The sequence below is a fragment of the Canis lupus genome, chromosome 11, assembly GCF_011100685.1.
Source record: "Canis lupus familiaris isolate Mischka breed German Shepherd chromosome 11, alternate assembly UU_Cfam_GSD_1.0, whole genome shotgun sequence".
Taxonomy (NCBI): Eukaryota; Metazoa; Chordata; class Mammalia; order Carnivora; family Canidae; genus Canis; species Canis lupus.
The window spans coordinates 63709045-63717910 of NC_049232.1; the positions used below are offsets into that span (position 1 = coordinate 63709045).

The following is an 8866-nucleotide window of genomic DNA, read 5'->3' on the forward strand; positions in this document are numbered from 1 at the left end:
TGGAGAATCGTGTTGAAGTGCTGGAAACCTTTCTCCCCAGGGGTCAGGAAGATTTTAAAATTTACATATTATTAAAACATGAGTAAAATACAAAAAAAAAGCAGTTTAATTTAACGATCGAGTCCTCTGCTTTGAAAATTATAAGTAGGGAGCGTAATGTCTAAAGAAAAATAAATGGATGCTACATATGTAATCAGAAGTTAAGAGGGAGGTGCTGAGAGGTGGAGAAGAAGACATTGATGCGCAGTGGAGGTGAAAGGAAAGCAGGGAATGGAACTCATCATAAAAATGCCAAATTTCCTGTAGAGGGTGAGAGGAAAAGAGTAAAGGTTAAGCAGAGAGAATCAACCCTTAGTAAAGAAAGAAAAAAGAGGTAGAAGGAAGAGAAAATGATGGAAAAAGAGTTATAGACATAGCACTTCACAGGAAATTGCCATCTGGAATCTTCATGGATAGAATGAAGGAAGGCCCCCTGTTTTCAGCTCTTCACACTCTTATCCTTAATACTCTAGAGGCTCTAATTGTGATGGAACTGCCACAGCAACCCAACCAGGGCAAGGGTTTATGCTGGGTTGCTGTGACAGTTCTCAGAACAATATTGTTTCAGATGTTGACATGGCGGCAGCTCTCTCAAGTGGACTGGTGATGGGCTTGTACCCGAGGTTATTGGCTATCGCTTAACATTCTTCAGGTGCCTTGTATAAAGAAAGAGCGAGATGCTAAAACCCAGAATTTAGGTTGAGCCAAAGCATGGGCATTTTAAAGCATTTTCCAACAAAGATAAAAGTCTCCCTTTGTATGGAGAAAAACTACATTGGAGCGATGAGGATAATTGCATCTGAGTCAGCACATATTTATTGAACAGCTGTAGCGTGCCAAGCACTGCATTTGTCTCTTTACGCACACGTCATCTCATCTAATCTCCAAAACAATCCTGTGAAGTAGTTAGTATTACCTTCATTTTCTTGGCAAGGAGACTGAAACTCAGTGAGCTTGCATGTGATTTGTCCAAGGATCTAAAGCTACTAAGTAGCAGGGTTGGGTTGGTGCCCAACACTAAAGCCCGAGTGTTGCCAACCATCTCAGCATCACTAATGTCTTGGGCCTGCCACCAGTCCACCCAGAGAGAACTTGGCTCAAGGGCCCACTAGATAAGGGATTCTCAGGGGACATTTAGCAATATCTGAAGATGTTTTTTGATGTCACAAGTGGCTTGGGGATGCTACTGGCATCTAGTGGATAGAGGACAGGGATGCTACTGAACGTCAATGCATACAACAGTCTCCACAACAAACTATCTGGCTCCATATGTCAATTGTGCCAAGGTTGAGAAATCTGAATAAGATAGAGGCTGTGGCCAGAAGTGCTCTTCTAAAAGACAGTCTCTTACAAAAACACTCAGATTGCACAAAATGTAGTACTTGAGGTACCTTGGAGGTTTCTCAGGGGAGAAAAAAGTGGGAAAGTTGCCTTTTGTTCTTTGTTTGTTGCTTAAATATACGACATTTGGCTCTGCAATCCCCAATAAATTCCTTGGAATATAATGTATTAGGAACGAAATAGAAAATGCTGACTAAAATAATCCTGAAATGTTTCTTTGACTACCACTCCTTTAGGCCTGTCATCTTCTGCAGAAAATCTCAAATCTCTGCAATAGTGACTTACTTGATCGCTCTCCCTGTCTCCCTGTCTGGCTTCTTGGAATCAAATCTCCACCCATCATCTTTCTAAAACCAGGTCAGGTCATGCCTTCCAGGGCTCCTTCCTATACCCAGAATCAAGATGGTCCATCCTGTCTAGCCTGACCTTTGGGGCGTCTCTGTGTTGCCCCAAACCACCTCTCTCAACTTTATTTCCAACATCTCTCCTTTCCAAACATTTTTTATATTCTGACCAAACTACAATACTTATTCTTACGGGTTGGTGATGGATGGGTCATAACCTGTATTTTCTTGCCTCTGTCATTTGGCTAAAGCAATTCCTTTTTCTTGGAATGCACTTTGATTTGTCAGTCGTGATCAACCCTACCTCAAGTACAGCTCAAAGGCCACCTCCTCATCAAATTGTTCTCTGATTTCCCAAATTACAAATTAATCATTTTACCTCTGAAATCACATAGCCTTCTCTCAGTACCCCCAAATTTGAATCTGTGTGCATGTATGTGGATTACATGTGAAATATATAATATGTAACATTGTTATACAACGTATCACATGTGCTATAGTAATTAAAATAGTTTTTAGTATTGATGCAAGAACATCTATTTAACTCAGGGGAAGAGAATAGAGAACCCAGAAATTAACTCAAGGATATAATTTAGTGTGAATTTAGTATATCATAAAAGGGACATGTTAAGTCAGCAACTGACTGTTAAATATGTACAGCACTTTATATCACTTAAAAAATAAATTCAGATGGATTAAAAACCCAAATATTTAAAAACCACTATAATACTATTTAAGAAAATATATTCTTGGGATAGGTTAGCCTTCAATAAGCACCAAAAAAACAAAAGGAAAAAAAGAACAAAAAGCAATAAATATATCTATTTAAATTAAAACATTTTTCATTGGAAAAAGAACCTGAACAAGAATAAAAGAAAACATACTGGGAAGAAGTATTTGTTATGTAGGACACAAAGTGTTAGTATGAGTAATATGTAAAGAGCTTCAACAGTTCAATAAATTAAAATGTTCTAATCAACATAATAGGTAAATGACATATGGAGGCAGTTCATAGACTAGAAGATACAAAGAAGATACAAATAGCTATTGAACACAGGAAAATATAGTGATCCTTATTAGTAATCAGCAAAACAGAAAGTCATCTATCACATCCCTTTTGAAGCTCATGCAGTTTATAAAACACACAAAAAAGACTAATAACATTAAGTTATCGTAAGGGTATGGAGAGCAGCCCGAGTGGCTCAGCGGTTTAGCACCGTCTTCAACCCAGGGCATGATCCTGGAGACCTGGGATCGAGTCCCACGTCAGGCTCCCTGCATGGACCCTGCTTCTCCCTCTGCCTGTGTCTCTGCCTCTCTCTCTCTCTCTCTCTCTCTGTGTGTGTGTGTCTCTCATGAATAAATAAATAAAATCTTTAAAAAAAATAAGGGTATGGAGAAGTAGCAAGTCTTATATACTATGAACATGATTATAATTGATAATGCTTATTTTCAATAATAGTAATTTATTAAGATTTACTAAAATGGAAAATGTGTGAACTCCTTGGCCTACCAATACCATTCTAGGAGAGAATCTTTCAGGAGTTTATATACACATATATAACCGGATAAAGTATAACTTCAATAATTTTGTAAAGGATAAAATCAATATTTAAAAAGACCATTGTAACAGCTACTATCTGTTAATCACCTACTTTCAAAGTATTATAACAATTTTCTTAAACCCATTATTCCATACAATTCATAAGCAGCCTGCTAAATGTATGCATTATGTCATATTACAGATCAAGAGAGTTGAAGCATTTGCTCTCTGGAAATATGAAGAGTAAGCCTTGGAGCCAGATTGGAACAAGATCTGCCTAATGGCAAAGCTGACACCCTTGATGCAAGAGAGAATGAGAACACTTGGTGAGGACGGTGCTCTGGAAGCAGGAGCTCGGAGAGGTGGGCTGAAGTACACGAACCATTCAAGGGTGGGCAGAACCAGGGAGAGATACAGGTACAAACCTTAGAAAGCACCAAAAGGCCAAAAGTGGAGGGGTATGTGTACGCAGTAATGTGAGTCCTGCCTAGTGAGGGGCAATATACCAGTAGTGCCATGTGGTGGGATATATGGGTCACGTAGTTTTAAAGGCACCAAGTCAAGGCTCAGGGATTGCCCTCTGGAAGAGGTAGCTAATTTGTCCTGGGATGGGGAGAGGGGTTGAAATGGGCAGAGGCTTCCAGGAGGCAGATTTCAACTCAATAAAAGGAACAGATAGATGAAGGATAGATGGGTGGATAGCTGGATAGATAGATAGATAGATAATTTTTTCTCAACAGCCAAAGGATTCTGGAGGAAAAATTAAGCTGGACTGATTGGCTTAAGAAAGGCAATCCCTGTTACCGGAGAACTCTTATCTTGGTTGGAGATACTGTATGAAAAACTGAAGCATGACCTTGCAGGTGACCTCCAGGATCTAAAGTCTCTATAAATAGAACAGTGGGATATACTTTCTCAGGAAAATAAGCTGGTGCAAAATCCTGCTTTGTTTTTTCCTACTTACCATTCCTTTCCCGATCTCCCTTTTTTTATTTGGGGAACTACTTTTCCTTCATCATTCCCCCAACCTCTCCTAAACCCCTTGAAGCCAATCCTGGTATTTGAAACTTAAGCAGAGTCACACAAGGACTAAATAAAATGGTTAAGAGTCACCCAAAAGTTACTGACTTAAGAGGCTGTTTAGGGATCTAGCCTGTTGCCTGGAGTCTCTCAAGAGCACATCCAATTGGAGATCTGAGCAATTCCCTCATTATAGTAAATTCCATGTTTGACTTAGACTGGCCTCCGCTGGTTCCTATAGCATCTTACCAAAGAGTAACTAAACAAGAGGAGGATTTACAAGTCACTGGTGCCCAGAATTGGTCATTCATTCATTCAGAACCTTCTGTTCTTGGCCCTGGGGATACAGCACCCGAGGATCATAGGCTTATGAGAAAAACAAGCCCAAGACACTGAAGGAATCAACTAATAAGATCCATAACCCATCCTGGGTATGGGAATATGAGGAAATACTTCTTAGAAGAATTGACATTTGAATTAAGTCAAAGTATAAACCCGCTCCATCCCTGCTTCTTTCTCTATCCAGCTACTATTTCTACATTAGCAAGCATATTTCCATCAGCCACTCAGTAACACTGAACTTATATTCCTAAAAGCATTGGTGAGGATAAAGGAGTTAAATAGATTTTCACAGGAAAGTTTGGGAAGCTACACGTTTAAAAAGTCTCTTTGGGAAAATGGTTTGAGTTTCAAGAAAGCAACCAAAAAATGAATTCCTGGCATCCAGCCCAATTCTGATTTAGTGAGGCAGGAGTCACTGTGTAATTGCAAACTCTTTTATTACAAAGATAACTGAATCATAAAATATAAAGTACACTGGTAAAAATTATAGATATGACCCAAATGTGGCCACAAGGAGCAGCTTCATCTCAATAAAGTGGAGAGGGGTGTGGTGGTACCTCCTTGACTTCAAGATTGTCCATCCTTCATGTTTCATATATTGTGTATCTGGGTCTCATTAATTATAACTTTCCAGTTTCAGAAATTCCTGACAGTAGGCGATGTATGTGTGTATTTGGATTTATGCAGACAGTCATCAAAGGTAAGTGGGTTTCTGGGTAGGCCTTTAGAATGATGATGTTGAACTATAATATGATTTATTTGAGCGAGCATTTATTAAACACCTTTTATATGTCATGACCTACTGTTACCAGCAGCAGATATGAAAAATGAAAAGGGCATTTGGCCTTTGAGAAAATTGGTCTAGTGAGGAAAAAGAGCTAACGATGGATTGAAAGGAACTCAGGGCTATGAGAACACAAAAGGAAAGGCATTTCATTTTGCAGAGGATACCAAGAAAGCTTCATGGAGGATGTGACGTTTGAGAAGGGTCTTGATGGGCATGGAGAAGGATAAGATCCATGAAAGTGAATGAGCTCAGAGGACTAGTTTGGCCCTGTGTGTGCTGCAAAGAGAGAGGGAGTCAGGGGGCTTTATCGGCACATATGATCGCTTCCCCTGCTCTACCCTTTATTTTTATTTTTAAAAGATTTTATTTATTTATTCACGAGAGACACAGAAAGAGAGGCAGAGAGAGAGGCAGGCTCCATGCAAGGAGCCCAATAGGGGACTCGATCCCAGGACTCCAGGATCAAGTCCTGAGCCAAAGGCAAACGCTCAACCGCCGAGCTGCCGAGCCACCCAGGTGTCCCTGCTCTACTCTTTATTGAGTTTGCCATCGTTATGGTCAGCATGGTTGAGAAATGGGATAGCTCCAGGGCTTCATTCCTTTCTTACATAAGAGCCCATCTTCACTTGCCAGCGTCGATATATTTGATGGGTTGGAAATGTTTAGTCTTTCAACGAACATCCTCCGTATACACTGCAACATGAGTTTTCAGAATATTCATCTCCAGGCGCAGTTACGGTTTTCTGTTAAGAACACGGAGGTGATCACTGAACTTCTACCTGTTTGGGAAAGAGCTTTTAGACCATGAAGGCAACAATGCTTGTGACGCTGCATTCACTTGAGAGCCATTGATTTGGAATTTCACAGTGCAGACAGTGACTGAAGATTGCATTTTGCTTTATGAGAAAGAAGTATCAATCAGCAAATACGTGATAGCAAGCACAATTATTCGGTTGATTTTTTTTTAAAGATTTTATTTATTTATGAGAGACACACACATGCAGAGAGAGAGAGGCAGAGACAGGCAGAGGGAGAAGCAGGCTCCATGCAGGGAGCCCGACGTGGGACTCGATCTCAGGTCTCCAGGATCACGTCCTGGGCTGAAGGCAGTGCTAAACCGCTGAGCCACCCGGGGATCCCCCATTTGGTTGATCTTTCACCTCACTGGGGGAAGAAGTTTTTTGAATGGCCAAAGGAACTATTTCCAAACAATTATACAAGAGGAAATTTACTCGCTTTCGATTCTTAACCATCCATTAAGCTGCTACATGAAAGACTCTTTATAACATGTGTTCTAGTTCCGGCAGCTAGACTTGCATACTCATTTCAGCCCCCACAGACCCACATCATGCCTCTTGATGGCATGTCACACTACCTCGTGCTGGGGACACTTGGGAGCATTTGAGCTTCTCATTTCTCCTATGACTTCTTTTTTTTTTTTCTTTTTTAATTGGAGTTCAATTTACCCATATATAGCATAACACCCAGTGTTCATCCCATGAAGTGACCCCCTCATTGCCCGTCACCCAGTCACCCCCACCCCCCCCACCCACCTCCCTTTCCACCACCCCTTGTTTGCTTCCCAGAGTTAGGAGTCTCCTATGACTTCTACTAGAGTAGGACGTATGTCTGGATTGCCTGTGCTAGAACTCCACATTATTCTGTAATATAATTATATAGCATTGTGAAATATTTTTATTCATAGACCTCTATGAAATAGACCCATTATTTTTGTGATTATTGTAAGTTTGTACTCTTTCAGCTAACTTTTTAAAATATTATTTATTTATTTATTTATTTATTTATTTATTTAGATGGGGGGAGAGGGCAAAGGGAGAGGGAGAGACTCTCAAGCAGACTCTGCACTGGGCACAGAGCCCGATGCAGGTCTCTATCTCAGGACCCTTAAATCATGACCTGAGCTGAAACCAAGAGTCAGACACTTAACTGAGTCCCCCAGGTGTCCCTTTCAGGTAAAAATTTTTTTTTTTTTTTTGCTCCCCCACCATCTGCTCCAAATTAATGGCTCTTTAGCCATTAAAGGCTCCAATTTGAACGTTTTTTTCCAGGATGAACACTTCGTCATCATCATACTGCTTTTCTGGCTAAAAATAAATAAATAAATTGATGTGGTTTATAATTCAGCTCTGAAGATTCTCCACTTTGCCAATGAATAACTCTTAACTCTGTGAATGACTTTGGACAAGGTATTTAACCTCTCTGAGTTTCATTCTTCTCAATTACTAAGTGACGACCTATTTGCCTTCGTTGTAGGGTTGTAATAAAAATGAAAACAACAGAGATGACTATGAAAACTCAGATGCAGAAAGCTTATTAGTTATTATCATTAAATATGAAACCAGATCTTTTCCTCGAGTTTTGGGTGGTATTTCTACTGGCAGAGGCACTAGGTCTTAAGATGGAAGTTTCATTTATTTAACAAGCAGTGCTGAGGCTCATATCAGGCACTGGGAACAGAAAAATGTGAACAAAATCCAGTCTCAGCTCTTAAAATTTTGTGGGATCAGCAATTATCTAAGCCAATTACTGCAAAATATTGTGGTCAAGCATACAAAAGAAGCATATTTTCAAAGTCCTGGGAGCACAAACAAATGCCTTATTCTGCCCGAGGAATCGGAAAATGCTCAGAGAAGTGATGTCTAAGATGAGATTTGAAAAGGCAAGAATTTAATAGATGTAGGAAGCAGAATAATGTGCTCCTCCCCAAAAGATGTCCATGTGCTCAACCTTAGCCTCATGCAGAAGAAAAGGGACTTTGCGCATGTGACTAAGATTAAGGCCTTCAGGTGGGGAGAGTGCCCTGGATTATCCAGGTGAGCCCCATTTCGTCACAGGAGTCCTTAAAAATAGAGAACCTTCCTTTCCTTGCTAAGTTCTGGGGGAGATGCAGAGACAGACATATGGTCAGAGGGATGTGGTGGGAGAACACAGAGCCACTGTTGCTGCCTTTGAAGATGGAGGAAGGGGCCACGAGCCAAGGGATGAAGACTGCCTAGGAAAGGTGAGGAAAGGGATTGTACACGAGAGCCCTGGAAAGGAACGCAGCTCTGTGTTGGACTTCTGTCCTCCAAACGTGTAAGGTAATAAATGTGTGTTTTTTCCACCCACCAAGCTTGTGGTAATTTGTGACAATTGCAGGAAACCTACAAAATGGTGGAGGAGGTTTACCAAAAATGGAAGCCTGAGCGATCGCCCAGAGGCCTACGAGAGTATGGAGTTACTGGTAACTTCCAGTAACTGCAAGTAGGTCCACGTGCTGGAATGCCAATTGTATGTGAGGGGAAAGATGGGAGGAGGCCTGGAGGGAAGCAGGCGCTGGGTGACAGCACCTGTGGTGACAAACAGCAGCCACAACATGATTACGGTCATGGTCACGATGGCTGGGCACCTAATGTGAGCCAGGTTCACGTCTCAGGGCCCTACATGTGT

The 8866-nt window shown here is 40.9% G+C and overlaps 1 long non-coding RNA gene across 1 annotated transcript in view; it reads left to right on the forward strand.

Annotated features, from left to right (window-relative positions):
• The window catches only part of LOC119873965, a 29787-nt gene extending 22241 nt beyond the window's left edge, over positions 1-7546 (forward strand). Inside the window, exons 4-7 of the long non-coding RNA XR_005367104.1 lie at positions 3470-3629; positions 4008-4130; positions 5264-5329; positions 7486-7546. This is a non-coding gene — a long non-coding RNA (uncharacterized LOC119873965). The remainder of the gene's footprint in view (positions 1-3469; positions 3630-4007; positions 4131-5263; positions 5330-7485) is intronic.
• Positions 7547-8866: the final 1320 nt, after the last annotated feature.